Genomic DNA, 14,502 nt, shown 5'->3' with positions numbered 1-14,502 from the left:
ATCATCAATCCAAAGTATAAAACTATATCACTATCATATATCCTCTCTCTTGCAACAGTCTACATTGAAGCAGTTTTCCTCTAGGAAATGAATACTTCTTTCCTACAGAAGACTAGAACCTGAGGTGCCTTTAATGTATTTTAGCTGTTTTGTTAGTCAAAGAATGGCCTCGTTTTTTCTTACATAAAATTAGATGATTGACACCAAAGGATTTTCCCATGAATTTTATCCAAAGTGTACTATGTTATTTATTCTCCAAAAACCCTGGTAGAGCAATTGAAATCCTTCTTTTTCTCCTCTTGCCTGGATAATCAGAACTTCCTTCAAGTTGTATTGGTATGAAGATTTAGACTTAAATAAACTGAGAATCACTACTGTCTTACCTACTTAGAAAGGAGAATTAGAGATTTGAGTTCTCAATATTTTGACCTCTGTTTTAAGGTCAAGAGATTTGGTGCAAAATGCCCATTTGCTGCTTTTTTCTCCCAGGGAATGACTAGCTGCAAGCATAATGATTTATAGCAGTCTTAGACTTTTCAAAAAAGTTTTTACACTGAGATTATATGTATTTTTTTTTTTAACCCTTGTACTTTGGTGTATTGTCTCATAGGTGGAAGAGTGGTAAGGGTGGGCAATGGGGGTCAAGTGACTTGCCCAGGGTCACACAGCTGGGAAGTGGCTGAGGCCAGGTTTGAACCTAGGACCTCCCATCTCTAGGTCTGACTCTCAATCCACTGAGCTACCCAGCTGCCCCCTGATTATATGTATTTTTAAAAAGGACTTTGAACTTTGCAACAGGCTTTTCTCACTGTACATTTCAACGTTAGAGACTTTTAAAAAATCATTACTAAATAGTCTTGAGTCTTAATTTCAGTGCTTATTTCCTTACACATTTAAAAAATTTCCATCTTCTCTGTGCTGGAAGTTTGGGGTACCAAGAGCCTTAAGGGTAATGGTTCCTGCATCTTTCTGTGATCTGTTGCTTAGATGCTGACTTCATATATCCATCTGTGGTCACCTGCAGAACCAAAATTTGAGGCTAAAAGAGATGGGTGTATAAATATGTATGTTGAATATGATGCATCATAAGTGTTACAGAATGTATTTATATATACTCACAATCACAAACTTAATAACAGCCCCAAATTTCTTTGCAAATAACACAGCACACAAACAGTGTGAGAAATATGGATGCACACTGCCCAGTCGTGTAAGCCTGCGATTCAGAGCTATTTGGGAATATCCTGTGACTTAATTTTACGCATCCCTGACACATTCCCTAAGATGCTGGTTGGGTTTTTTTCTTACTGAGGTGGATTAGAATGAATTTTATTTGATAATTTTTCAGTATCCTTTTCAGAGATAGTCCAAGAATCACTCAACAGAAGTAGGAATTTGTCAGTACAGGCAGTTCTGTAGTCCAGCATTTGAAGTGGTTGCCTTAACTTCTCAAAACCATAGGATCTGAATAGAACTTAAAAAAATAACCTTGAATTCCCTCAATATTTCTTTGCGTATTTTTTATAGGTCAGTAATGGGGAGGGGGGGGTGGCATAAGGAGAGGGCCTATGGAGGCCTACATACATTACTTGTTTAAATCTATTCAGTAGTATTTTAGGCCCCTTTTGGATATTGTATGCTGGAGTATAGTCTAGTTCTGAATACTAGTTGTTACTGCAATACTTCCCATTACAAACTACTGACTCCACAAAGGAGCTGAATTGAGGTCCTTTTGATAGGATGGGACATTGAAGTAGTAAATGTTGATCAGCTAGACCACTAACCAATTTTTATACTTTAGTCTTGTGCCAAGGAAAGTAAGTTTCCTGGTTTGACTAAATTGGCATGTAAAACTGTGAGGCCATATTTGTGTCTTATCAACTGACTGGGTACTGCCCTCAAATTTATACCTCTGTAACATCTGGGGCTTTGCTAAATAAAGCTCCTAATATACTACTTCCTCTTGGGAGAGAATTGTCCGAGCCATTGTTTGTACTGAGTTTGCACTGTCCCTTTTTTCTGGAGAATAGAGAAGGTAAGATGTTGGAAATCTGTACAGTTTTGCTAGAAGTTTAGTTAGAAGAAACATACTTTTGCCACAAAACTTGGAATCTTTCACTAAACTTATCCATCATATTCAAGCCAGCATGGCTTGAAATAAACCAGGGCTGTGCTTAGGGATCACTCAGGCCATCAGTATAAAATGAATATATATGTTTTATGCTCCACCAGTTGCTCACTCCTTTTTACAAGTTACTCCCTCAGAGAGTTCCTCAAGTCTTTCAGTTTTACTAATAAATATTTTATATTATTAGAGACAATTTTTAAAACCTTTTTCATTTTCCCATCTAATTTAGAATCAGAATTGAAGAGGCCCACAGAGGTCATGTATTTAAATGATCCCTTTGAGAAATACTTCTTTTTATCTTTTTTTTGGAGAAAGAAGTAATAGATCTTAAAGACCCGTTCCGGTTTGTTTTTCTTTTTTGTTAAAATGCTTCAATGCTCTTTGTCCATGATGCCTCATTTTATTTTTCCCAAGCAGCTGAGTGTTTTCTAAATTCTTTAAAAACAAGATTGATACACATAATAATCTTTTCCGATAAGTAGTTAAGACCATCTGTGTTGTGTGTAGCTGGCTGATCTTGAGAAAGGCACATACATCCCTTTTGAGCCTTACCTCCCCAGCTAAGTCCCACCCTTCTTAGGTGGTTGTAAGGATTAAATGTAAAAGTTTGCAAACTACTGTGCTATACAAATATAACTTAATTGTGAAGATGTAATCGTCATCTGAGGGTGTTTTCGTTTTTGTCATAGAACCATATAGTTTTGCTTATTTTATTTACTCTCAGTCATTTGGCCTTTTGACTCCAAATGGACGCCAATGCAGCAATGACTATAATTTACATAAATCTTTAATCATACTTGGGATTAAATCACACTTTTCCTTCCTTCTCAGTATGTATCACCTTTTCTCTATGTTCTTTTGAAGTTTTTCCATTCGTCATTCCTGAAGCACTCTTCCTTGGTACCTCAAAATGTCCAGCTGCCTTTAGAAAGAGTAGGGGGTCTGATTAAATCAGTATAGACCTGCATGTTTTGTTACATCCGAGCATGTTGTGCAACCTTTATATTCTACCAGAAATGGTCGTTTGTAGAGAGATGCCTAGCTGGTTTTTTTAATGTTACCCCAATCTCTTCTGTCTTAGTTAACAGGCTTCCTCTTTTTTTAATTGGAGAATTATTATGCCATTGACTTTTTTTTAAAACCCTTACCTTCTGTCTTGGAGTCAATACTGTGTATTGGCTCCAAAGCAGAAGAGTGGTAAGGGTAGGCAATGGGGGTCAAGTGACTTGCCCAGGGTCACACAGCTGGGAAGTGTCTAGGCCAGATTTGAACCTAGGACCTCCCATCTCTAGATCTGGCTCTCAATTCACTGAGCTACCCAGCTGCCCCCCATTGACTTTTTTTTAATGAGAGACTATTTTCTTATAGCTATCTGAATGGAATATAGAAAAGTAATTCTTGTTGGGGAAGATCTGAAAAGAAGTCTATAAAATGGGACCATTCAACTCAGGCTACAAAAGCTATATACTTTATGTCTGATGTTCTCCCTGGCCTGGCTTTCCAAGGAGGCCCAGGCACCAAAGCACAGCTCCAGTAATGCTTCTAGGCCATTTCTAGGCATCTACAAGTCTGTTTTAGTCATTGTTTCCCTGGCTCTTGCAAAATACCCCACCACTTCTCCAAGGATAACCAGGTATAGGGGAGTGGGGAGAAAAAAGGGTATCGTGTCCCCTACTTGGTGCACAGAGGGACATGGAACCTAGCACCTTGCTTCCAATGGGAAAAAGAGTTGATTGATCTAAAATTAATTTCCTGTGTAATCAAAGGTTTTTAATTTTCAAAGGTTCTTTTCAATGGGGCCTTGGAGGGTCAATTCACTTCAATTCCATTGCTATCATGAGGATTATTATTTGAGAATGTAATAACTGGTATGTATATGTGAGATGCAATTAATTTAAAGGCTCCTAAAACTTGTTTAGAAAAGTTTTATCTTACATAGCTAATATACTTTGGAATTGTTTTATTTATTTTGCATGGAGATTCTCTTGTACATAACTGTGATTAAACTATTTGTTTTTAAAACAAAGAGGTCAGCCATTCTGCTGTTATTAGTTGGGAATTACAATGATATCAATTTTTGCACTTATTTTGCAAAGTACCAAGGTGCCCAGATCATGTGTTAGAGAGATAAATATATATTGAATATTGGATAAAGCATCACACTGAAAATCAGGAATTTATTCTGACCAGTGATCATGTGACCTTGGACAAATGACTTCTGTGCTTTTGTTTTTCCACCAATGACATGGTAAATTATGTCATCAGCTTGATAAATAAATTTGAACAATGAAATCACACACCTGTAAAAATGTTTTATAAAGTCTTTAAAAGAAAAGGCACCTTATAAATGCAGAGTTCTTTTTAATGATGCTAATTAAATAAAATGTAATAACTATAAATTGTGAGAAAAGCTAATAATTAGGACAGAAGAGGAACTGATCAGCCCTTTTATGAAACGAAGCACAACACACCCAGGGCCACCCCTTCCAGGTCTTCATTACATAAATATTTTTATTTTAAAAGATTGCTGCTTTAGGAGTTTCTAGCGCAGGGGTCGGCAACCTTTTTGGCCATGAGAGCCATAAACACCATATTTTTTAAAATGTCATTTCGTGAGAGCCGTACAGTGCTCACAGTGCCACTCCTGTAACAGCGCCTGAAAAAAAATGGACTTTATGGCTCCTGCAGAAAGAGCCATACGTTGCCGACCTCTGTTCTAGCGTATTGTGTGTGTGTGTGTGTGTGTGTGTGTGTGTGTGTGTGTGTGTGTGTGTGCATATATATATGCACACACACAACACACAAATATATATATATATATGCACGCACGCACACACACTATGTATATGGGTATATAGATATTTAGATCTATATCAATTGATACATATATCTATGTAAAAAACTTACCATGTAACTGCCGGGATCTATTTAAGTGTTACTTGTAATCCTTTACAGAGGCTCATTTAATGTTACGATTTGGGGGCGTGTGGGTCTGGGTGTGTGTGCTGCCTTGGTTTTGTTCTGCCCCCAAATTCTTCAAATAAAACCATAATTCACTCTCAGGTAGTAAATATATGCCATAAGAGCCTTCTGAGAGGGTGGAGGCCATTGTAAAATTCAAGGGTAATGTCTGTATTGCCGAAAGGCTGTGACTGTTATTGCCCAGAACCGGCTGCGTATGTGTAGAAGTTGGGACAGGAACTACCCGATTGTAAGCGCCAGCTAGCACCAAGCCCTGTGCCTCCTAGCCCCAGGATCTAGGCTGCTGACTTAAGTTTGAAGGGCAAGTATAACAAAATTGTCTGGATGAACCCCCTCCGATATCTGGGGCGTTTTCCCTCTCTTGGTTTGGAGGCTAGGAGGAGCCCTAATCACTAGTTGTCCCAATTCTCCCCTCCCTTTGGTGGACGTAGTAAGAAGCCCGGGCTTCTAGATCTCTATCGGAAGAGAACTTTGTGCCATAGGATCGGATATTTATGCGTGACTCGATGGCCTAAGTCTTCAGACATTTAGAGACTGTTCTGGACAAGAGGAGAGGTAGTCCACAAACACCTCCCCCTCCTTTTCCCACCCCCAGCCCACCTCACCTTCATGAATGTTTTGTGGTAAAGATAACACATACCTTTTCCCTTTCTCTCTCCTGCCTGTCTGTTTCACTAGTCCCACCATAAGGTGTTTATTGTTTTGTCTGTATTTCCTCTTGTAACTAAAAAATATAACCAGTGTTTCTAGAAAAATTAAAAAGAACGTTTTAATGGTATGGTCAAGGTGTCATGATTGGGAATGGGAAGCGATGAAAATAGCCTGAGAAGGATGAGATGGAGGGTGTGCACTTCACAGTGGAAGAGATCTGAATGGGGAGAGCTCAGAATGCCTGGATGGAAGGGCAGCTTCCTCAGTTTACCTCCTGTGAGGTAAGCAGAAACTGTATTCATCCTGGAAGGGAAGCAGATTCATCATGGTTTCATGCAGAAGAGGACAGTCCTGGGCTAGACGAGTCAGACAACAGGAGCAGCTCATTGTCTTGTACTTGATGGTGGAGGGTCAGGGGGGGTGGGGTGTCTCCCACTGGACACTCACACACACACACACACACACCCCTCAGACGATATTCTCTACTTGTCCATCATTTAACATGACTAGAAAAAAAAATAAGCTTCCTCCACTAGTTAGCTTTTTGAAGTGACAAGAATAACGTGATAGGAAAGCCTTTGGATTTGGAGTCAGAACGTGTAGGTTAGCATCTAGCCTCTAAGGACTTGCTCTTGTGACTTTGGACAAGCTACCAGACCCACCCCCACTGACCCCCCCTCCGTTTCCCTGCCAACTCTAAATGTATGAACCTTTTCTGCAAGGGTCTTTTTTTTTTTTTTTAAGAACAACTGCTACTTCCATTGCAGGGAGATAGATTTTGAGAGTCTTTCTTAAATATTAGCACAAGCTGCATTTAAAATGGATCAGTCAACAGAACCAGGAGAACATTATTCACAGAAGCTGATACACTGTGGTACAATTGAATGTAATAGACTTCTCTGCTAGCAGCAATGCAAGGATCCAGAGCAAGGTGCAGGGACTTATGAGAAAGAACACTACCCACATTCAGAGGAAGAACTGTGGGAGGAGAAACGCAGAAGAAAAACAACTGTTTGAACACATGGGTTGAGGCGGATATTACTGGGGATGAAGACACTAAAGGATAACTCTAGTCCAACTATCAATAATATGGAACTAGGTCTTAATGACACATGTAAAACCCAGTGGGATTGTGCGTTGGCTAAGGGGGATTAGGGAGGTTTGGGGGAGAGGGAAAGGACATGGAACTATGGGAAAATATTCAAAATAAAATGGATCAATCAACTTCAGAACTGAGTGACGGAAACACTTCTAAAACATTTTATGGAAAAACTGAGCTTTTCAAAAGGCTTTAGGAGGGCAAACGGTCCAAGAAAACATCATCGAAGATTGTCGTTCATAAGACGTTCCCAACTTGAGTTATTTGGAGAAAATTTAACTTTTTAAAATCACTCCTTTTTAGTCTGGCTTCTGTTCCTCTTGGCCCTTTAAAAAGAGTCCAAATAACTTGCTTCTTCTAGGAAATGGGAGCAGGATTGCTGTAGAGAGTAACTTTTGAGTTACCAGCTTATAAAGCAGAATCATCACCAACAGCGATATTGGGCCCGAGAATGCGTTTTTGTGCTTCTGTTTGAACATGCATCCATCCGATCCTCCAGGAAATCCTAACGTTCCAACCGGAATCATTTTAACTCTAAATGACTCTAAATAAGACTCAGAGACTTATCAGTCGTTCCTGTGCTTTCTGCCCGCTTCTGATAGCCAAGACTCGGCTTTAAAGTAAAACCCCTTTCAGCGTCGCTCCTTCCCTTGGGCCCGTTTTCCATCTGCTCCTCATGCGGGGTTGCCAGTCCTTAGTGGAGTAACACGTCCCCACGGCCACGAAGCCCCTCCTGACCACACACTCGAAATGTTACAGCAGCTACCGGACATTTTCCTCTACCTCCAATCCGTCTACATCGCAGCGAGGCACTTCTCTGCCCAAAACCTGCCCTAAAGCCCCCCAAAGGGATTCCTTTTTGCCCCGCCCCGTCTGGGACCCTCAGGCTGTACTTCAGCCAGACCTCCGCTGGTACTGGACGGCCTGTGATGGACGCTGCCCAGGACCCTTTTCTTGGCACTCTCCCACCTCTGAGCTTTGAGACCCGGAGTCAGGAAGACTCGAGATCCAATTCAGCCTCGGACCCCCTGGCTGGGGCCGAATGCTTTGTCCGCCGTCTCTCTGCGGTCTGGCCGCTCCTGGGCCTCCTTTGCGGGCTCTTCCTTCCGGTCACGCTCACTAACGCGGCTCCGTCCTCGCTTCTCCCAGTTTGGTGATCCCGTGGGCTCCCAGGACTCGATTCTCTCCGGAACCTGCTAATGATCTGGTCCAGCCTCGAGTTCTCTCCTGGGTCTTTGCAGCTGCCTGGTGGGATGTCCCAGCCTCCCTTCCCCCCGCCCGGCTTCTCCCTCCATTTAGCTCCCCCTCAGCCCCTGGGTCTCGGCCCAGCACCTGGCTCCTTGCACTAGTGGGGGTAGATCCCGGTGCTGTGGCCTTGGATGTGTTTCCTAATCTCCTTGGGCCTCGGTTTCCTCCTCTGTAAAATGGGGCCACGCCAGATCCCTCCCGGGAGTCGGGTTGCGGTCAGCAAAGGGCTTTGGTGGTCTGCAGATCTGAGCCAGAATCAGCATCCTATTGAGATCCCGAACACAGACAGCGAGGGCTCAAGCTGGTTGTTAGTTTGATTGGGGGGGGGGGGGGGTCGGGGGGGTTCCCACCCACAGACGTCTGATTTACGACTTTGGTATTTCAAACCAGCATCAAACTCAAAGGGAAGACAAGAAAGGGGAAGGCCCCAACCTGAGAACTCTCTGACTGTAGGTGGCGGTCTTGCTCCTTCTTTGAAACGGGCTGAGCGCTCCGAAATCCCTCCCAACCTGACAAATACATTCAAGCAGTCCTCTTGGAACAGCCCCCAGACCGCACAAGCCTGCCATGGACACGTGCTACAGCGGGGAAAGAACTGGAAGGGTTCCTCTTGCCTGTATGACCCTGGACAAGTCATTCGCTTCTCTGAGTCTCAGGGTTCTCCCTTGTAAAGCGAGGGGGCTGCTGCCAGGTGACCTTTCCGATCTCCACCACCTCTCCATCTTTGAGCCTCTGAAATGGTCCCTTCCCTCGAGGAATTTATCATTTATAGGCAAAACCAACACAAGCTGATGTGGCTATCTTTGCAGAACAGGCATTGCCCTCTTCTGTAGGTTCTTCCTACTTCCTGAGGCAACTGCCAGCCGCCCACACCTCACAACTGGTCTGTAAGATCAAGAGAAAATTGCATTGTATGTAAGGGCTAAGTGGAAAAGCAGCAGATTTGGAAACAGAAGGTCTGGGTTCAAATCCCCACACGGAGGTGGTCAAACGTCTTCTCTGAGCCTAGGTCTCCCCATCTCCCCATCTCGAAGATGAGGGCGCTTAGATTTCCCAATCTGTGGTTTCTAGATAAATGATTGGCTACATTCGCTGAATTTGGGGAGGACACACCTGTGTTTCCCATTGGCTTCTTGGGGAACCTCCAACCAACCCTCCGTCTGCCATTTTCCCAAAGGCTAATAAATCCCGTGCTCAAGGCAGAGTTCGTGAAGTAGGAACCAGCGTGCATGGCTACAAACCTTGATGGCCATTAGCCTGCCAGGTGGGCGATCATCATCTGTCACGGGAGGAAATCCTGATCTCTGGCTGGCTGGTAAACTGTCCTTGCTGGTGAGAGCCTGAATGGAGCCACTCACTGTTGGGATCAGAGAGGCACGGAGGGGACATCTCTAACCAGCCACAGGAGTGTGTCTTGGGGGTCTGACCATTCCCTTCCCCGGCACTCCTGTCAGCTTCCCCTTGACTTTCCAGATGCCACCTTACTTTTCAGGATGAGGATGATTACCTAAGAGGGGAACCCAGATCTCCTAATGTTTCTCCCCCAATGGCAGCAGACTAGATGGTAAAAGCAACAACAGCAACCTATTAGGCACCTGGACGGATCCGAACCCTTGGCCTAGGAATCTCACCCATACCCAAGAGATTGCACTCCCTCCTGGCAGTCCAGAGTGTATTGTTGGGCCCAGCCTAGAGTTCCAGAGCCAGGCTTGCCAAGGGCCACACAAATGGAGGCCAGTGTTTAATTCATTCATTTGTTGTTTCCCTCCTCTCCTCAGGCATACTCACTTTCACATTTTCTCCCGTTTCTTCTCTCTTCTAGCCTCACACAAGCTTCTACATCTTGGGTCTTCCTAGGTCTTTGAAGATCTTAGGTCCTTTTAGGTCATCCTAGATTTTTCTAGGTCCTCCAAGATCTTAGGTCCTTCTAGGTCCTCGAAGATCTTAGGCCCTCCAAGATCTCAGGTCCTCCTGGGCCCTCCAAGATCTCAGGTCCTCCTGGGTCCTCTAAGATCTCAGGTCCTCCTGGGTCCTCTAAGATCTCAGGTCTTTCTAGATCTTACATTTCCTAGATTCCTTAGGATTTTCCTCCTACCTTCTGGTTATTCAGCCTCCCTTTCCCACAGACAGAATCTCAACCCCGGAGCTATCCCAAAGTCACAGAATGTTAGCCCCGGAAGGAGTCTAAAGATCATGAGTTAGCATAGTGCCCCATAAAGAACACAGGTTCTAGAGTCAGAAAGATTGACTTCTAATCCTGCTCCTAATTAGCCCCTATACAACCTCAGGCAAGTCACTTTTCTGTTTCCCCATTGCCCAATGAGGGAACCAGATCACTTTCTTTCAGTTCTAAAATCTATGATACCAGATAAATGAACAGACACAGAGACAAGAGAATGAGATTTGACTCAAATCACATAGTTAATTATGGAGCAAAAGCTGAATTAAGCACCCCAGACCTAGAGTAGGAAGGGAGTCAGATAGACAAACATCCTTCAGTGTTACATGTGAAGAAAGTGGCCCAGAAAAGTGAAGAGCGTTGCACGTGTCCACAGAGCTCGAGTGGTCAAGAGTATGAACCTCAAAGGAGAAGAGGTCACTGAGGGATGGAAGTAGGGAAGAGAACCAAAGAAGTAATCCAGCTTCCCTCCCCCCCTCCACCAGTGAGCCACCAAGAATGAGTAAAGGCATGCCAATACTGGAAAGGGTGGGCAGGGAGCCTATATCACCAGGGGGAGCCAGGTTAGCTAGAAGATGGCAAGAGTAGGAGACAAAAAGATTTAGGATGCAGGTGGCTCAGTGCCTCAGATACTTCCTAGCTGTGTGATATACTATAGTATAATGTAATATAACAATATAGCATACTATAATATAGCATACTGCACTATAGTATAGTATAGTATAATATTATGTAATATATAATTAATATCACATAACAGAGAAGGGGTCAGCATCCTCTGCTTAAAGGTCTCCAAGAGCAGAACCTACCACCAAGGGCAACCTAGACCACTCTGAGACAACAAGCCTCTCCTAACTTCCATTCACTTGCTTTGCTCTTTGGTCTGCCCTCCTGGGACAAGCAGAACAAGAGTAGTTCCCCTTTCACAGGGCAGTCTTTCAGAGAACTGAAGATAATCCTCATAGGCCCCCAAGCCTTCTTGTCTCAACATGCCCAGGTGATCTAGACCAAATCTTAATAGTATAGGCAGCTCTCATTCCCAGCTCCTGAGGTCTCTGGGTACAAAGTCTCCCACTCTGGGCCTTGGGTTGTGCAGAACCCCAGTGGCCAGCAGAAGGGCAGGTGAGCTGGACCCTCTCTCCAGTGAGTGGGAAGTTCTTTAGAACATCCTCACTTTCTTCTCCTTTGCCTTGGTTTGTTCCTTTGTCTCGAGTTGAGCACCATGATCCCTCTGGGGAAGGAGCCAGGACTGAAAGGTTCTTGGCCACTAGAGTGGGAATGGAGGCTATTGGTGGGGAGGTACATGGCCCCAGCAGGTTGCTATACACAAAAGTGGCAGCTTGGTGCCAGTGGGATTGATGAATGGTATTTAATTATTTTCAAAGGGGGATTGGCGTGCTAATTACAGCTGCCAGCCTGCACTAATGAAGAGCTGGTGCCAACTGGCAGAAACTCTTGGGGAACTCCATTTGCCTTGTTTTCCTGCTGCCCCACCTTTTTCTCAAAGGACTAATAGTCCACTGAAATGGGAACCTCCAGATAGGCAGGTCGGCCAGGAACTTCCCTGGCAACCAAGGTGAGCCAAAAGGGACTTTCCAGGCACAAAAGGCCACCAGAGAAGGATGCCGAGAGGGAGGCACATGTATTTGCATAATCCTCCTATTCTCCCTTTCAGCTATTTTCTGAGGACATTTAAGCAAAGAGAACAGAAAACTGGCCTTGCAGTGGGAAAGATTTGAGTACAAATTCTGCATCACCCACTTCCTAGCTAAAATTTCACCTCTCTGGGCCTCAGTCTCCTTCTCTGTCAAATGAGGAAGTTAGCAGGCATGCCTGGGGAAACAGAGATAAAAGCAAGAAGGGTCTTACCCTCAAAGAGGTTTGAGTCAAAAGAATAATCTTTTTTAATTAATTTTTTTATTAAGAAAATTGTTCCACAGTTACATGTAGTACAAAGGTGCAATCAACCCTGCAAAAGGCTAACTGCAGAATTTCTGGCAGTTGAGAGGGTTTAGAACCCTGACTAGAGGCAGTTGATCCCGGAGGCTCAGTGAGATCAGGAGGGTCAACTGAGCTCCGTCTTTAGGGCCGAAACCTGGCCTTGATTTTGTGCCTTTTCTCTTGTGATTTTGTAGCTTAGCTAATTCCTCTGAATCTCCCTGACCTTCCCTATTCCAATCATCATTTTCCCTTCCTAATTTCCTGTGGGTTTGGGAGAAGGGTGGATTTGGGTGGTAGCAATCAAACTTTGAAGACTTAGTTTTTCCCATAGTCAAGTAGGGCTTACCTTTGATACAAATTATCTCCTGATTCATTGTGTGTAACTTCCCTAACCTTAAAGGCAACAAAACCTCCCGGGACTGAGTGAGGGCAGGCCCTTTCTCAGTCTCCCATTCCTGTGTCCCTCCCCCACCCAAAGCTTCTCCCTAGGTAGTTGTTAGAGAAACCTTGTATCCCTCTGTCTTTTACAATCAACCCTGAAACTTAATAAACCCTGTTGTCATTTAATCAAACCACCTGCTAAATCATTGGTTGAATGATAAAAGAGGGATAAGGAGAGAAAGGAATAGTTTCTCTCTGGGTCCTGAGGGGAGCTGGAGGCGTCCATCTTGGAGGAAGTGGTGATCTCTGTACTTCCTCTGAAAAGCCCGTCTATTTCACAGACAGGGAAGAGCCTAGGGACTCTGTCTGTGTGAACCTGAGAAACTGACTAGAAAGCCCTCTAGTTAGTTTCAAACCATTTCTGACTGGCCCTAACCTTTGTCTGTAGAAGTGCCCTTCCTACCTGATGAGCTCAGTCTGTTTCCCTCAGTGTCCTCTGTCTCAAGCCTGTGTACCCAGTCTGTGTCTCCCTGTTGCAGCTGCCTGCCTAACTACCTCATCCTCTCCCCTTGCCGCTCATTATACTTCAAGGTCTTATATTTCCCTAAACTCAGCCATTCCCTTACATCTCCTATTACCTCAACTTACTACCTCTACCATTGTACCCTCCTTTCCCACCTACTGACTTAGGGACCCACAAACCCCATCCACTTGTTTTATTCACCTATTACATACATGATTCATGTTCTTTCCCTCCCCTCCTCCCACTTCCCTCCCATAGCCAACGCACAATTCCTGGGTTTCAAAACTGGGTTTTACATGTCATTGGAATAATCTTCATTGTGCAAAAATCCGCCCATGTCACTCTTCCACTAAAAAATCTTTACTATTGTCTAACAAACTCAATTCAAGCTACTTTTATTATTTAATGTCTCTTCCTAGCATTTAAAGTCCACCAGTGTGGTGATAGCCTTCCTTTCCAGGCTGATATCGAATTACTTCATGTTTCAGCCAAACTGGGCAATTCTGTCCTCTGAAATGTATATGACATATTTTGCCTTTACTCGGGTTATTTTCTGTGCTTCGAATTCTGACTCCTCTCCTCCTCCTCTTCCTCTGAAGCCCAGCTCCAACTTCCTCCATCTCGCAGGTCTACAACGTTCCATTTTATTTGGCCCCATCTAACACACTTGTCCAGTGTCTGCTGCCCCACCTTTTTTCTCAAAGGACTAATAATCCACTGTAAGGGGAACCTCCAGATGGGTCGTGTTTAATGATGGGCAAGTTGTGTTTTATGCCACAATCCACTTCTACTTTGCAAATTCCTCAAAGGCAGGAACCATGTAAACTCATTTCTCAGCTCTGAACACAGTAGGCACTTCATTTTTTTTTTGTTGCATTGCACGGGTGGAGAGAATGTCCACGTCCCATCACAGATCAGAGGTTCACAACTCTAAGAGCCCCTAGAGCCTACCAAGTCCAAAATTCCTCATTTTACAGGTGAGAAAATGGAAGTTGAGTGAGTGATGACTTGTCCTGGGGCACACAATTTGTCTCTGGGGCAGGAATTGAACTTAACCCCCAAGCATATATAGCATTTTATCCAAACTGTAGCCCTGAACCAGATCTCATCTTCACCGATGGAAATTTTACTATTAAATTGGAGGAAAGAGCAGTTATGAATGAAGAAGTAAGTGATGGCCGTGTGCCTACTGTTGGGTTATAGGTTATTTGGTGTTATTAATTTACCTGTATCATTGCCTTAGCAGATAACATCACAGTTGAGCATCTCCAAAGGTCTCCCAAGAGCAGGTAAAGAGGACCGGTTATAAATCTATTTCAGTGGAAATATATATATATATATATATATATATATATATATATATATATATA

The sequence above is a fragment of the Gracilinanus agilis genome, chromosome 6 (assembly GCF_016433145.1).
Source record: "Gracilinanus agilis isolate LMUSP501 chromosome 6, AgileGrace, whole genome shotgun sequence".
In the NCBI taxonomy this organism is placed as follows: domain Eukaryota; kingdom Metazoa; phylum Chordata; class Mammalia; order Didelphimorphia; family Didelphidae; genus Gracilinanus; species Gracilinanus agilis.
Note: the sequence above shows the minus strand (reverse complement) of the source record.